The sequence below is a fragment of the Lissotriton vulgaris genome, chromosome 2_1, assembly GCF_964263255.1.
Source record: "Lissotriton vulgaris chromosome 2_1, aLisVul1.2, whole genome shotgun sequence".
Classification (NCBI taxonomy): Eukaryota; Metazoa; Chordata; class Amphibia; order Caudata; family Salamandridae; genus Lissotriton; species Lissotriton vulgaris.
The window spans coordinates 1,573,513,295-1,573,529,515 of record NC_141687.1 but is presented as its reverse complement, the minus strand read 5'-3'; positions in this window follow the sequence as shown (position 1 = coordinate 1,573,529,515).

Sequence of the window (16,221 nt, the reverse complement as noted above, 5' to 3'; positions counted from 1 at the left end):
ATGAAAGGGAGAGGTGACAGATACAATTATGGTCTTCATTACAATCCGCCTCTATCAGGGTGTATCGAGCCTCGAAGATAGGATGACCTCGACACTGGCTCAGATGGTCGTCGTCGAAACCTTTATACTGACATTTTTATTCAAGTACACAACCCTACCAGCTATAGGCCAGAACAGGGAATAATGGTTCACTCCAGAATTAAGGAACGTGAATAAATTCTTGCTAAGGATCTCAGAAGTGCACACTTGCGTGGAAATCAACCTAGTCAAGACTCAATCAACCATCTTGAAAAATGAAACAGACCTATAATCCAAACATAGTGAAGGCATTTGGACCACATTGCCACATGCAAGTCAACAAAGGAATCATAAACACTTTTGGGCTGAAATAAATAAAGGGGAATTCAAAACAATGAATAATACTGTTCCTAGATTTTAGATTAGTGTTCAGAACTGGTGTCAGAATAATCAAAAAAACATTTTTTTTAATACAATTTTCGCACCTTTATGCCCCGTGCTCAATAGTCATCAAGCACAACCACTCATATTGTGGTGTTTTTTTTTTTAAGCTTTAATTCTTATTCACTTGACTAACAAACGAAAAGTTTAATCCATCACCATCTGACCCAAACAATGTTGTTTTCTCAAGCACGTTCATAAATGAAATCAATCTAATATGTAATGCTTTGATAAACTAATCATTGGGAGGCACAACATGGCTGTTATTATTAGGTGGTGCACCTATTTAAAACTGCGTTAGCTTTTGAGAAAATATGATTTAAATTACTGGCAGCATGGGGTTGTAAGTGACATATTTTTTACTTGATGCACAACGATGGTGTATTTGGTCCGCTAGTGCAAACATTGTCTTGTTTTTAGGAAGCTAATCAAGACTTTGCATTTCAGTAGGACACAAAGGGGAGCAAGTGTATTCACATAGGCCTTCTACTTGAGGTACAACTTTGTTGTATTCTTCCTTTCAAGTTGCTCTTAACTTCAGGGCTCATCAGGTGGAATGTTGTTGTGCTGCTTGGTTACCCTGTTGCTAGGTGCTTCATTCAAATCGCTGGGAGCTGTTGAAGAGAGTTGCACTACTTACCTGATGCTCCTGTCTGCTGTGTAGTTATCCTGGAATAAACTCTTGTTTAATCCATCAACGACTGTGAGTCATGGTCCGCTAGTGCAAACATTGTCTTGTTTGTAGGAAGCTAATCAAGATTTTGCATTTCAGTGGGACACAAATGTATTTATTTATTTATTTATAGCACTTGTAAAGCGCGAACGAAGGCCCTTGGGCATCTCGGCGCTAAAAATATATGCTATGTACAGCCAAAGAGGGGAAGGGGATCACTGATTAAAAAGCCAGGTTTTAAGCTGCTTTCGAAAAGACCAAAGAGACAAGCTGGTTTTAATGGCCAAAGGTAGAGTATTCCAGAGTTTGGGTGCTGACACGAGGAATCTTCTGTCACCCCATGACACCAGTTTGGTACGGGGTACCACTAACTCGTGTAAGTTAGAAGATCGCAAGGGTCTAAGGGGACGGTAATGGAAGATTTTGAGTGAGAAAGGCTGGTCCCTGGTTATGCAAAGCTTTATAAACAATGCAAAGAGTTTTGAATTTTATTCTATTCCTGATAGAAAGCCAATGGAGTTCTCTGATAGTTCCTGACACTGAGTGAAATTTGGGAACACCTCCCAAAAGCCTGGCAGCTGCATTTTGGATGGCTTGCATTTTATTGAGAACTCTTTCTTGTGTGTCCAGGAATAGGGCATTGCAATAGTCCAAGGTGGACAGAACCAGGGACGTAATCAAAGTTTTGCCTGCTGAGGTCGGAAGGAAAGGGAGAATTTATTTTTATAAGTCGTAGCTTATAAAAAGCAGAGGAGGTAATCTGATTGGCATGTGGGAGGAAGGTAAGACGGTCGTCAAAAATGACTCCCAGATTCCTCACCCTACTTACAGGTGTGGGGGGAGGATCTAAAGACTGTGGCCACCAGCTGGACGACCATTCAGGGGTCAAGTTTCCGAAGATAACTACTTCGGACTTATCAGAATTCAATTTCAGGCAATTGGAGGCCATCCAATTCCCTCTGGCTTGCATGCCCAGATTGAATTCGTCAGCAATTTTTTGGCCATCATTCCTGATGGCAAGGACCAGCTGGGTGTCGTCAGCGTAGGATGTAAGGCTCATCCCATGAGTTCGAATGATATTAGCAAGGTTTGACACGTATATATTAAAAAGTGTCGGACTCAGGGATGAGCCTTGGGGTACTCCACATGGCAGTGATAAGGTGGCAGATTGGAAGGGTCCTATGGTGACCACCTGGGTTCTTTCTGCCAAAAAGGAGGCCAGGAGAGTCTTGGCCTTTTGCTGAACGCCAATGCCTTCGACACGGTCGATCAAGATGGTATGATCAACCGTGTCAAATGCTGCTGACAGGTCCAGCAGTATAAGAACTGCTGTTCCCCCAGCATCCCAATAGCTCTAATATCCTCCACAGCCTTGATCAGGGCCGACTCCGTCCCATGATATTGACGAAAGCCAAACTGGGAATCATCCAATAAGTGATGTTCCTCTATAAAGGCTGAAAGTTGAATATTCAAAGCCTTTTCAGCAATCTTTGCCAAGACTGGGAGGTTAGCAAAGGGCCGATAGCTCTTAAGTTCATCCATGTCGAGATTTGACTTTATTGAGCAAAGGTCTTATTAGGGTTTTTTTCAAAGTAAGTGGATAAATACCTGTAGTGATCATGGTGTTACAAATGGTGGTAATAGCAGGAAGAACCACTTCAGTAACTGAAGATAATACTTTGGAAGGACATGGGTCAAGGGTGGAGCCTGCTTTAATGGAGGACATAATGTCCCTGATCTGGGTTGTGGAGACCTCTGCAAACTGGAGGAGCGATGGGCTGGTCCTTGGGATACAACCCAGCTCAGAGATGGTTTTAGGAGTGGATTTAGCACCGTTAGCGAAGGCTGCATAGATATCATTAACTTTATTAAAAAAGAATTCTGCCAGCGCATCGCAGAGTGGTTGGGAGGGGGGAGGGTGTAAGTTGGGCGAGTCACCTGCTAACTGTTTAGTGGTCTCATACAAGGCCTTGTTGGAATTTTTAGAGAGTTCTATTCTTTCGCAGTAAAACTTGTTCTTGGCCTCACTTATCATTGTTTTATATTTGGTCACCATTTCTTTATATTTGGTTTTGGCCTCTTCAGAATAGTCTCTACGCCAACACCTTTCGTACCTTCTACACAATTGTTTCTGTGTTCTTAAGGTCTCGGAATACCAGGGGGCTGACAGGGAAGATCTGTTGCAAGAGCGTTGTTTGGTCTGGACCAAAGCAGAGGTCGCGGATCCCACCCACTCATTAAATTGAGTCATGGCAATATTTGGGTCATGTGAGAGGAGAGGTTTGTAGGTGGTCAGGAGTGATTTTAGACTGTCACGGTCAATGTCGTTCCAGGCCAGATATGTCTGGCGGGGACTGACACTTGCCATAAGTGCTCCAGTGTCATGGGTGATAAATGAAGCCATTACGACATAGTGATCTGACCAGGTGATGGGGAGTATTTCGGTAACATGTAGGTCCTCCAAATTAGTAAAAATCCCATCAAGGATATGACCTTCTTCGTGAGTAGGGAGCGAGGAAAGGCCAAAGGTTATCAGGTCTGCCAGGAGAGTAGCTGTATCGTTATCTTCAATTTTATCAAAGTGAAAGTTGAAGTCACCTAAGATGGTGAATGAGCTATCAAGGGCAGACACTTCCAGAACAGACCCAATGTTGGAAATGAATCCAGACCTATGCCCTGGTGAGCGATAGAGGAGAATGCCTTTAAAATTCACCGAAGGGGTCAGTTTAATAGAGAATTGAAGAGCCTCACAGGAAAGGAGCGGTATCACGTTGGTTCTTACCGCATATGAACCACGAGCAATGATTGCTATCCCACCCCCTTTCTTGCGTTGTCTGTCCAGTCTATAAATAGAGAAACCGTGAGGGACAGCAATGACTACGTCCGGATCGGACGCGTTGTCCATCCAGGTCTCTGTCAAAAATAGAAGATCTAGTTTGTTGTCCTCTATAAGTTCGAATATTTCCTGTCGGTGTTTGCCGAGCGATCGAACATTGATAAGGGCAATTGAATGAGAGCTATGTGTATTGTTAGGGTTACACCGAGGGTGTGTCAGATATAAGGGTATTGATGCGGAGCAATTCGAACAACAGTGAGGTGAATTTCCAGTAAGGAGGCTAGGATCGAGTATAGTGCAAGATTGGTCTTGGGGCAGGCGCCAGTGTCGAAGCTGATTAGCAGTGTAAGTTCTTCCTGGGGGCAAGGGATGAGAACCAGGGGGACTGGCCCTAGGCCCGGTCCAGGCGTGGACGGGCGCAGACGGGCCCGCCTTTTGCGCGCCTTCAGCGGCCGCCGGCGCGCCCGCTGCGCGGACGGGCGGTATGGTGGTTTAAATACATCTCGAGAAGTGGGAGGAGGGTGGGAGGGACGGAGATCTGCAGCGCGAGCCTTCCCCAGCCAAAGATGGCGGCTCAAGTTGCTAGGGGAAGTGACCAGCGACTAGCAACAGCGGCGCTGTGTCATGCAGTGAAAACAACCTTTGGTGAAGTAATTCTCGCTCCTAGGTGGGGGCTAGAGATAAAAGTTAGCGATTTAAAATATATACAGATTTTTAAATGAGAAATGATTCTTAAATCAATGCCAGCACTATTAAATCAGCGTTTTTTAAAAGTAGCGCGCAAGAGAGTGCAGTGTACCCCCGGCTTCCGCCTCAAGGGTGAAAACAGCAAAGGCGAGCAAGTGTATTCACAAAGGCCTTCTACTTAAGGTACAACTTCTACTCTTAATCTCTATATGAAGGTTATCACCCAACTGCTCATCAACAATATCTGGCACAGTTCTCACAGATAGGGAGACAACATTGTTATCACACTGCTCCCTGCAGATGTCCCATCTAATAGGGTGGCACGAAATAGAGAAGGAAAAAGTACAGGTAGGGTGTCCACAGATGTGAGTATTTCTACAGAAAATGGGAGGTTATTCTTTAGCACCGAGGTCACAATCATGCCCAGAGACTGTTCAAAGTCATTCTTCACTTCTATCTCCCAAGTGTACTCCTACATTGCACACTTTGTTGTAGGCCTCTTTCATGTTGTGGCCAAAGCTGGGCCAAAAGCAACCAACATTTTATGCAATGTGATGCAATGTGTACGTATGTCATGTAAATACTGTTCCTTTGACACAGTTTTTGTACATATTAAAAAATACTTAGAGGTGTATCTTTGAATTTATAATATGGGAAGAAAACATTTGAAAAAACAAAAGAAAATATAAGTGAATGAAGCCCGGAGTCAATAAAAAGGAGTATTGTGGTATCAGTAATGTTTTATTTATGGTTACAGAGGTACCTTCTTTGTATTGTTGTACATAATTGATTCCAGCCTCTGTATTCAAGAACTGAATCACTGCCCCACTTTGATAAGGCAAACGATACAGGGCATAGTTTACAAACCTTTGATGCACGGCAGCGCAGCAGACCTTCCTCAAAAGAAAAGGGCTGTAATGCGCCATATCTACAAGATGCAGCACCTTCCTATTCTTCTCCCCAGCGCCGGTGCACAAACAGCAGCTGTGCACCAACGCAGGCACCCTTGCTTCATGTTGCAAGTGTGCCTGCATTGCGGGAAGATTGTTTATGTGCAGGAAGGTAGACCTTACAGCACAAAAACACTAATTGATGGCATTTTACTCTTTCTATTTGTGCTGCAGAATGCACCATGAATAGAAAGAGGGAAAAACAAGGAGTAATAAAAGTATTCCTCCTTTTTCCAACTGTTATGCCTCCCCTGGAGCGTCACCCCACTGCTTTGCGGCAGTGATATAAACGAAAAATAAAATGATAATGAATTGATATTATTGCCATTTTATTTAGTCCTGCTTCAGCAGCTTTGCATGGCGGGTGGAGCTGCTCCAATGACAAAGGAGCAGTGGAAGTGGTGAGCACTCTCTGTAAGTGCGCATGAAGTTTGGCAGGTCCATATCGGGCCACCCAAACATTTATTCACACATTGCATGTTCTCCATCCAGGCTGAATCGCAGCCAGGGTGAAGAACAAGCACAGGATCCTACTGACGCTCTGAGCGCCGAACCATGTTGCTCAGACCAATCACAATGCTGCATTACAGCATTGTGATTGGCTTTGGGTTCCCTGGGTGTGTTTCCTGTTCTGGCAGGAAGAGAGACATGGTGAGGAAATGGTGAGGAGATACATTTTATTTGTTCCTTTTTTTCACCCACCCCTGACCCTTCCACTCTCGATCTGTGCCGGCCACGACTGGACGGAGTAGGAAACTGACGCATTCCCAAGTTTACGATTCCTCGTAAATCTGGGAATGCCTCAGATTCCATAGGTGTTGCATGGGAACACCCACAGCAATACCAATGAAATGCCTCTTTCATGCTGTGTTCTGCATGAAAGGGGCATATATTTACACAGCAATAGGAAGCCACATGAAGTGGTGTGGAGTTTCATTGGAAATATGCTGCTGCACATTGCACCACAGGAGGGCAAAAGAAGTGATGCTCCTGTGGTGAACAAGTGCTGCTAGTGCCTCATAAATGAGGCCCGCAGTGGGGACCAAGCAGTGTTTAGCATGAGTTTTACACTTGAGGTACAACCTCCAGAGTAAATCTCTTTACACAGGCAACCTTGCAACTATATGTATGTGTAATTTTGGGCAAGTGGTTATTTAAATATCCACTTGCCCAGCCATTTACTTTGTACTCTTTGCTGGCACCTATTTTTGCTTGGCTTTAGGATTTTACACATTCATGCAAGGCCGAAGCATGTTACTTTGCATGAATTTAATTGATGTGGTGTTACATGGAATTCTCAGGGTGCTTGCACATTTCTCCCTGTATTACACACTTTCCATGGAGTACCAAGGGTTCCACACTGTGTGATATAGGGCTACATGTATCAAGCTATTTAGTATTTACAAACGGGCTGATTCGCAGAATCGGCTCATTTGCGAATGCTAAAAACGCTTTTTACATGTATCAAAATGCATTTTGTGATTCAGTAACTTGTTATAGAATTGGGAACTGAGGAATACAAGTTTCAAAATGCAAAGATAAATCAAGGAATGGATGAGCTACTCATGCAGGGGCCCGGAAAATTTGAGCTAAGTGGAAACCGATAAGAAATGTACACGGGTCAAGAAAAAACAACATTTTCAGCTATACTGTGACATTTGTAGTTTGTCACCCAAACTTTGGCTACCAAAATCACAACGGCAATTTGTGCTTTGCTGTCTTCAACGGCTGGGAGCATTAAGAAAGGAGAACGAGTATTGGGGAGTACAGTGCAAAGAAGGGGTTAAAATGGGTAAAGTTTGGGTAAGGCCTAGGGAATTCGGAAGGGGGTGTAATGCGCAGGGGTGAAGCAATGGATGAAGCGGAGGACGGCCGCGTGGTACTGTGTGTAGCGGAGCGATGCAATGGGAATGGGAATGGGGGGAGTGGAGAGATGAGGTAGAAACTAAGGCAGTATAGAGAGCGCCAGGGTGCACACCGGGGGAGTCTAGGTGCTGTCCAAGATCATAGCGCCATCAACGAAGGGAGCAGATTGTGCAATAGTTCATACAAAGTTATAGTATCCTGCCGGTGGTGAATTAGGCGCCTGTGCGTTTACAGACCCTGGACACAGACCACTTCACTCTCTGGGGGTAGATCTGCACCGGCCGTGACCTGACGGCAGAGGGGCCAGCAGGAGTTTCATCTCCCCCCACGAGACGGCCCCCAACCCTACCGGTGGTAGAGGTGAGGGTGTCAGTGTACCCCCTGGCCCCTCACCTAGTGTGGAGATGTAGGCGCAGTTGATGTTGTCTTCCGCAGATGATGAGGCAGGTCTTCCCCACCCTAGCTGTCCCCGATCAGCAGCAGCTTGAAGAAGTGATCGTACACCTTCGTCATATTACAGCGGGGAGAGTGCACCACTGAGGGGAAGGAGCTACATGAAAGAGGAGGCGGGCAGGGGGGGCGTGCAGAGCCAGGGCCAGGTGGGGCGCCCAGGAGAGGCCCAGGGAAGTGACGCCCCGGGAGGGGAGGCACACCGTCTGAGGAGGGCAGGCCAACCCACTAAGAGGCGGCACCCCCTGAGAAAAGGGCTACTCCACGAGGAGGCAACACGGAGGCCAGAGAGGCGACACCCCCTGAGGCAGGGGGATAGAAAGGGCCAGGGTCACAAGAGGGATATATGGAGGGAGCCACCCACTGAGGAGGGAGGAACATGGAGGTCAACCACTTCATGAGAACTGAAGCTCACGGAGACATGCAGGGCCCACCTTTAAGAGACCTGTAGGCATGCAACAGGGGAGGCATCCTCAGAGAGGAGGAGGGGACAAGAAAGCCCTGCGTGTGAGAGAGGGGAGGAGGGGGACAGGGAGGGCCCAACCTGTGAGGAGGAGGGAACAGGGGTGTAGAGCCGGAGCAAGAAGTAAACAAGCGGGAGGGGTGGGGGGAGTGCGCTGAGAGCACACAAAGCGTTTCCCTTGCTTGAGCGAGCCGGGACCACCATGTGTTTGTAAGTTAATTACAAACATATGGTCCCTTGTTCGCTCCCGCAAGGGAATCGCCAAATGTGCACGCGTTGCCATTGAAGGCAATGGAACGCGTGCACGTTTTTGGCTGAAAAGCCGAAGCGATAGCTTAAGGTCTTTTGCCTATGTAGCGCATGTGTGCTGCGTAGGCGCGACCTAAAAATTGCTTTTTTTAAAAGAAATCATGGGCATGGTGGTCTGCTGAGCCCAGCAGGCCACCATCTCCGTGATTTTAGTGGTTCCTAGAGGGTCTCATATTGCGATCTACCTCTTGAGGAAGTGCAATTTACGACCCCCTAGGAATCGCTTTATAAAACTTTTTGAGTTTCATACATTGTAAATTGCGATTACCTAATTGCAATTCTCAGAAAATCACAATTATTTATTCGCAATTTGTAATTTTGATATATGTAACCCTTAGTGCTGCTTCGCTTCCATGCTCACATCAAGGGCCATATGTACAAAGAAGTGGCGGAGTGAGAAGTTAGCTGTCATGGCTTAACGCCTCACTCCGCCACTTAAGAAATGCAAGGTTGCACCATATTTACAAGAATATTGTGCAGCCTTGCCTTTTCCGCTGTGTTGGTGCTAAATTTAGCAGCTTAGCGCCAACACAGGCACCCTTACACCATAGTGCAATGGTGTCTGCATGCATAGGAAGATTGTTTATGTGTAGGAAGGTGTTTTTTCCTGCACTTAAACAATCTTTAAATGCTGTGTTGTAACTTTTGTGTGCTGCTTAATGCAGCACACATGGAAGTTACAAAGTCTCTCTATTCTTTTTATGATTGTTTATGTGCAGGAAGGGACACCTTCCTTTTACATACACAATACAGGGCGTTTTGCTTTTTCCAAGTGTGCTTCCCAAGGGATCATGCATGTATAAAGCAAAAATGAGGAGAAATAAAGCATTACTCCTCGTTTCGCCAAGTTAAGACCAGGTTTTCCCTGGTTTTAATTTTTGTTGCGGCCTCCTATATACGCCAGCCTTGTAAATAGGGGGCAGCGTCAAAATGAGTGGGTGTTGCTTTGGAACGCCCGCCACAACACCCATTGCCCTCCCCTTTCACGTTAAATACAGCGTGATAGCCAGGCCTTATTTACAAGGCAGCATTAAGCCACGTTAAGTGGCTTAACACTGTCTTGTACATGAGGCGATACCTCTATCGCCACAGGAACGTCGGAAAAAGTGATGTTCTCGGAGCGATAGGGGCTTGTACATATGCCCCCAAGTTTTGGCACAAACATTATTTTGCTTGCTAAAGTTAATTGATTCTGCCGATGGTGCCACTTGGTACTGGGTAACATTGATTAAATTCTGAAATACTGCAAACAATATCGTTTTTTTATGTTATACAGTAAAAAACTGTCAAGTAGTATTATACAACGAACAAATGTAGGCTTCGTAAGCGTCACAACGGCTTTGCTAGAATGCACATAATTCATTATAAACGTTCTTGTTATACTTGAAAGCGAATTCCATACTGAAACACGTAGAAGTGCCTTGGTCTGAGCAGAAAAGTCCAGATAGAGTGACTGCATCCTGCTAGACCATAACCCTAAAGTGACCCACGCAGAGTATTAGTAGCTATTAAAGATGTAAGAGAAATTGCAGCGACGAAACTGAAAAACGCACCTGAAAAAACATTTAGGAAGGTGACTGTTGCCATCTGCTGTTTACGTTTAGTACTGTACTGGCTGGTAAAGAAATACTCTTGTACAATAAATAACTCCAATGATAAAAATTGAAATCTTGCAGATATGTTATCCACAGATTATTTAACTAAATAAAACCTAGCCTCCATCTATGTGGAGCAAGCTAAACCCAAGGCTCAAGAAGATGGTCTCGTCTGGACATAAAGATTCACACGAGCTCAAAATATCTCGAAAAAAAGGTATTGTCCGAAGTGTTCCTTTCACATTCTTTATCTGGTCCACTTTGAAAATTTCGGAATGCGATTTTACATACCAAAAGCAATAATTTTAAATAACAATAGCACATGTGCGCATTGTTTTCATTGCTAAATGTGGCTATATATAAAACTCCTTAAATACCTGTAGAATGTATCACACATGGGAATAAGTAAGGAAGAGAACTAGGGACATATCAACAAGGGCTTTATTTCCGCTTTTTTGGCATAAAAAGCTAAAAAAAAAAACAGAGATAAAACTATCACCCTATTTACAAGAGGGTCCTAACATGCATAATCACATGTTAGCACCCTTTTTCCCAAAGCCTGCCTTTGCATCTTTAATAAGATGCAAAGTGGGCGTCACTGGGCGTACCCTAATGGTCTACCTTGTAAAATATTGCTGATGTTCACATTGCGATATTTACAAGGCAGCCCACAGGAGTTTAGCACACGTTAGAATCTAACGTCTGCTAAATACCTGACTTTAATATGCCCCCTAGTCAGGGCCAGACTGGGAACCACAACTGGCCCTGGCAAAGTGCTCGGCTGGCCCCCCCTTTCCACTCGGGGGAGGGGGGCGGCCGAGCACTTTGTCGGGGCCGGTTTTCGGCCGATTTTGTTACAGGGCCGATTTTGCAACTATGTTGCAAAAACGGCCCTGTAACAAAAATGGCCACCAGGGGCCCAAATCCGGCCCCCCACCCGTGCGGCGCACCGGGGGATTGCCCAGTGCCCGCTATGGCCAGTCCAGGCCTGCCCCTAGTTCTCCTCTTTACGCATCTCTCATGTAGGTACACCATTTTGGTGCAAACCAGGTTTACTGCTTTTAGTAAGTCGGAGTTTGTATCCTACATAACACATAGATGGATGCATGGAAGCACTGAATTTCGTTACAAATCCACTCAAGGAAATGCAAGTGAGCCATTGCTTGGCTTTGTAAATCTGGACTCGCATTTTTCGTGGTGGCTGTAACAAAAAAGTTGCACAACCATGACAGAAAGGGACAGATTTACCAATTTCTCACGCAGTGCAGAAGCTGCAAATATTGAGCTGTGTGAGAAGGAGAGAGTCTGAGAACGCCAAATTTACTGAAAATGGCACTCTGGAGGGGCGTGGCCGAGCGCGAAGCGAGATGGCCGCTTAGGCTGTGAGCTCCGCTCGCCACGGCATTAATCCTGGAATTATCCTGCCTTCCCCCGCTTGCACCAGCTTGGCGCTGATCTTCAGCGGCGTCGGAAGGTCCGGGGAGTAACTGGCTGAAACCTTGGGGCTCGACGAGACCGGCATCCCCCTTCCCTGCTCTCTGCCGCTTGAGCTGTGACCGAGTCGGGCAGCTGACCGAGGGGCCGGATGCGGACGCCGGCTATAGATGGTACAGGAGACCGCGGCTGTGTAGGCCGGGACATCCGGAGATCCGACATGCTTAAGATGGCATTGGAGCCAAACAGATGAGCGCGGAGACCGAGCGCAATACCAGAAACAGACGCACACTTTGGGGAGTCCACTATATCGGCTTGTGAGGTCGTCCCTTTGTTCTCGAAGCTGCTTGTACAGCTTGACTACTCGGAGGCGGGTCGCCATTTTGGAGCAGGCTTTGCGTTGTGTAACTTGTTTGTTGGAGCAAGCCCTGTGCTTTGTGTGTCCTGGATCTCAGTGGTACGGGGATCGGTAATCCTGCATTGTCTATCCTGATCATCACGACCCCGTACCATGAAGCGCGACTATCGCCGGCGTCTCCCATGTAATGCTCGAGGTTTAAGTGCCCTGCCTGTGGCCGTAGTGGACATGGTGAAATGTATCCCATGACTATGTGCTTTGCCGGCCCCTGTTTGATGCATCCCCTAGGAGCTCTTCAGCTAGGGGGCACCGCGTCAACATCTGGCGCTGTCTTGTGAGGACGCTACTTTGCGGGGGTATGCGCTTGGTCTGGCCTCGCGGGATGGAGCCCTCTATTCAACACATCCTGAATGCATTGGACTCCCTCCGTGCTACTTGGGTAAGGGGAGCCGAAGACCTTGGTAGACGACTGGACGCCATTATAGCTCGCCGATGCATGAGAGCCCTGCCGATCGGACGGTGAGTGGGGCCACAGACAGCGTTATGCAGGAAATGGGAGAAGTGACTATGCCTTCACGGGTGGTCATATGGGGGACCCTGGCCAGCAATGGAGGCGGCTTCAGGCTGGCCGACTGCTTGAGTGTGACTTTGGGACTTGAACCTGTGCTGCAGGTGGATCGCTTTCACGGAATGGCTCCTGTGACCATCGAATCTGATTTGCCCTTATTGTGTTGCGACTTGGTGAGGTGGCCTGGTACTTTGCTGATGTTCTTCCACGTCTGGAAAGATTGGTTTCTCAGCCTCTGGATGGCGAGATCACCCGTGCGGCCGGTTCTGCCTTGCTTGCCTTGCCACCCTGATCTTTTGAAGTACTGCATTACTAACTTTCAGTGGCCACGCTTAGATGGAAGGGTTAAAATGGGACAGGGGTGACCCCTCCTTCTGCGTTATGAGGACGGATCCCCGGACGTCTAGTGTGTTGACTTTGCTTAATGCTTTATGTAGCGGCGCCGCTATTGCCTGCTAACGAGCTGGCTTCACCATGATCGACCCTGAGCTATTTTGTGTGAGTGGGGGGATCCAGTGGCTACGTGTCGACGGAAGGGTCAAGCTGAGACGGGGGTGTACTCTTCCTCTATCTATCGCAGGACAGATGCCCGGTCACCCATCATGATGTGAACGCTTTGCTGACCTATACTGCGACGCCGCCATTGCTTGCCAACCTATTAGTCTGTTTGTGATCGAGCCTGAGCTACTTTGTGCGGGTGGGGTGGGGCTGGAGTCTGGTTGTGTTGACTTTCCCCCGTCTTTTCCCTTATGTGGGTATTTCTGGGGCGACAGGCACGTTAGTTGGGGGGTGGGCCGTAGCCTCTTCGACGTGCAGGGTGGGGGGGGCTGGGGCTTGACTTTCATTTCTTTTTGTTTCTATGGCCTCTCTTTTTTCTTGTTCTTTCTCTTGTATCTCTCTTCTTTCTTATATAACTTGGGTCAGACGGGGGGTCAGGGTTTGGTTCTTTCTGGGACGATTTTTGCGCTTTGCGTCTATGTCTTTATTGCATGGTTTATTGATTCTATGGCTAAGATATCGATTTTAATGCATAGTTACTGAATGATTGCATATTCTGCTTTTCCTTCCCTCCTATACTTCTGCTTGAGGGCGCATATCCTGTCTACGAATTGTCCCACGTAATGTATGCCTTTATGTATGTCGTCGGATCCTTTCATTGATGCTATAGAATGAACCCTCTTACATCCTAGTATACCATAGACAAGCTAGATCGCAACTCCTGAGGTGATATATTGATTGGGCGGGCGCTAACTGGGGCGACATGCACTCCCGCGCTAGTGTAACCTGCTTGTAATGACCTACGCCAGTATTTTGATAACGCTGTTTCACTTGTGGATACCTTGCTATGTGGCCCGCCCTCTCAGCTACCCGGTCTGACTTTAGGACGATTCGCCAAAATTACAAAATGAAACCCTCTTTATCCTTTTCCAGTAGTTCCTTGCTAGTACATCGTAGTGTTGTTATTTCTGTCATTTATTGCAGGTCAAGGTGCCTTGGAATGTTTTACAGTGTCATAGCGGCCGGCCCGCAGTGGTTGTAGGCAGACGCTGTGTACTTTGTTTACGATAAATAAAGGTTTTCAAAAAAATAAAAAAAATAAAAAATGAAAATGGCACTCTGCTCCCCTCTCCCTAGTTCCGGTGCTGAAATTAGCTGCACTGTGCCTTCAGACACACCTTTAGGTCATAGTGCAAGGGCTTCTCTGTGAGTCAAGCAAAGGTTTTGTACTGAATGGATAACCTTCCAGTACAAAATACCATCCTTAGACTAATTTTAAACATATTCGTGACGTACAATGCAGCACACATGCAAAGTCGGAAAATAAAGGAGAATAATTTCTCCTTCATAGAGCCTGGTTGAAGGGTGTACTATTTTCTTACACTAAACCCTGACTACATAATTTAAAGTATTGAGTTTAGCATCCGCAACTTTGGGTGGTTGCAACAGAACGCCCATGCACCACCCATGGTACAGCACTTCAGCGCTAAGTATGCGCTGTATTTTGTTACCTTGAAAGTATTTCCAGCGTGCTAGTTTAGCGCTGGAAAGAAAGTCAGACAAAAAGCTTTTGCACTGACTTGTGTCACTTTTTTGAAGCAAACATGGTGTAAAATTATAGTAAATCAGCCCCACAATGTTATTGAATCTTGTCCTCTGTAAATGGTCTTATCGGCAACAATTGACTTGCCACTGTTGGCTGAGGCATCAATGATTCCTCTCACCACAACTGAAAAATATGAGATGGCAATCAAGCGCACTTTTGTGTGGAGCATTACCCTTGAATACCACTTGCGTAAACTTTCTGTCTCCTCTCTGCAGAGTAAAACACTAGGACACGCACATGCCTGGATTTCTAATCACAGCCAGATTCAGCACCAAAGGCCCTGCCTAATTCCGCTATACCAACAACATAATGCATGGAGCGAGGACTGTAAGTTGTACTTAGGGAATTCCCTCCAAAGACATTTTTGAACAAATGATAAAGTGCAACTTTTTTCAAAATGTTCTTCACATACTGCCTTTTCTTGTAATTTCCTTTCTCTTCCTTTCTTTTGCCTTCTCACATTTCTTCTCAATATATCACCTCTTCATTTCTGCAGACGTAACATCCTTGCTTTCCACAAGCATAACATCCTTGAGTTATTTTCTAACTAACGTTTTTTATTCCATTTTTCTTGCAATTCAAGTTTCATTTTTCTTGGGATGGGCTTAGGATGCTGGTACAAGAAGAAATTATTAATTTATCCTCGTATTTTGCTCTTTCTCTATGTGTGCAGCATTCTGCAGCACACATAGAAAGAGCAAGTCGCCTTTAAAGATTGTTTATGTGCAGGAAGGTGTCTCTTCCTACACATCAACAATCACCCCTGCAGTGCAGGCACCCTTGCAACATGGCGTAAGGGTGCCTGTCCTGGTGTTAGGCTGCTTTTTAAGTGCCAAATGCAAAAATAACAGGTGATGGACAGAATGCAGAACAATGTCATACATTCACCCCAGTACAGAGATCTGGGCCTAAATCCATCGTTTTTTTGCTCACCATGCCTTTCCAGTTTGAACCCAGCCATATGCAAATCAGTCTTGACCCTGTGCGCCATGGGAACAGTCTAGCCCGAACTGCCAAGCAAGGTCCTCCCTGGACTGGAAACAAGCATCCAAGGACCGGTTTCGGGCTTTCAGCCCTCATCAGCCAGGATAGCTTGATTCCATTGGTATGGAGAGCACGGGACTCACGTCTGAGCATACTCGTCCCACTCGGGGTGATGATGGATTAAACCCAGATCTTTTGACTGGGTGTGAGTGTTTGATTGATTCAGATGCTCCGTCCATCACCACCCCGTTTTGGACCGCTTTTTAAAAGTGTCGGAGCACGGCATTGCCAATTTTGGAGTAGCACCACGCTCCAACATTTTATTGGAAATATCCCCCATGGTCTTTCTCTGCCAGGAATTGTGAAGGAATGAATGGCAGTGCCAGCAGCCACTGAGCCACTGAGTGGGAGTGTGAGTGTGGGGGTGGGAGGTTATAAAGAATGACAAAAGTGGCCTCAGGTCTACAAGTACTAGTCTACAGGGC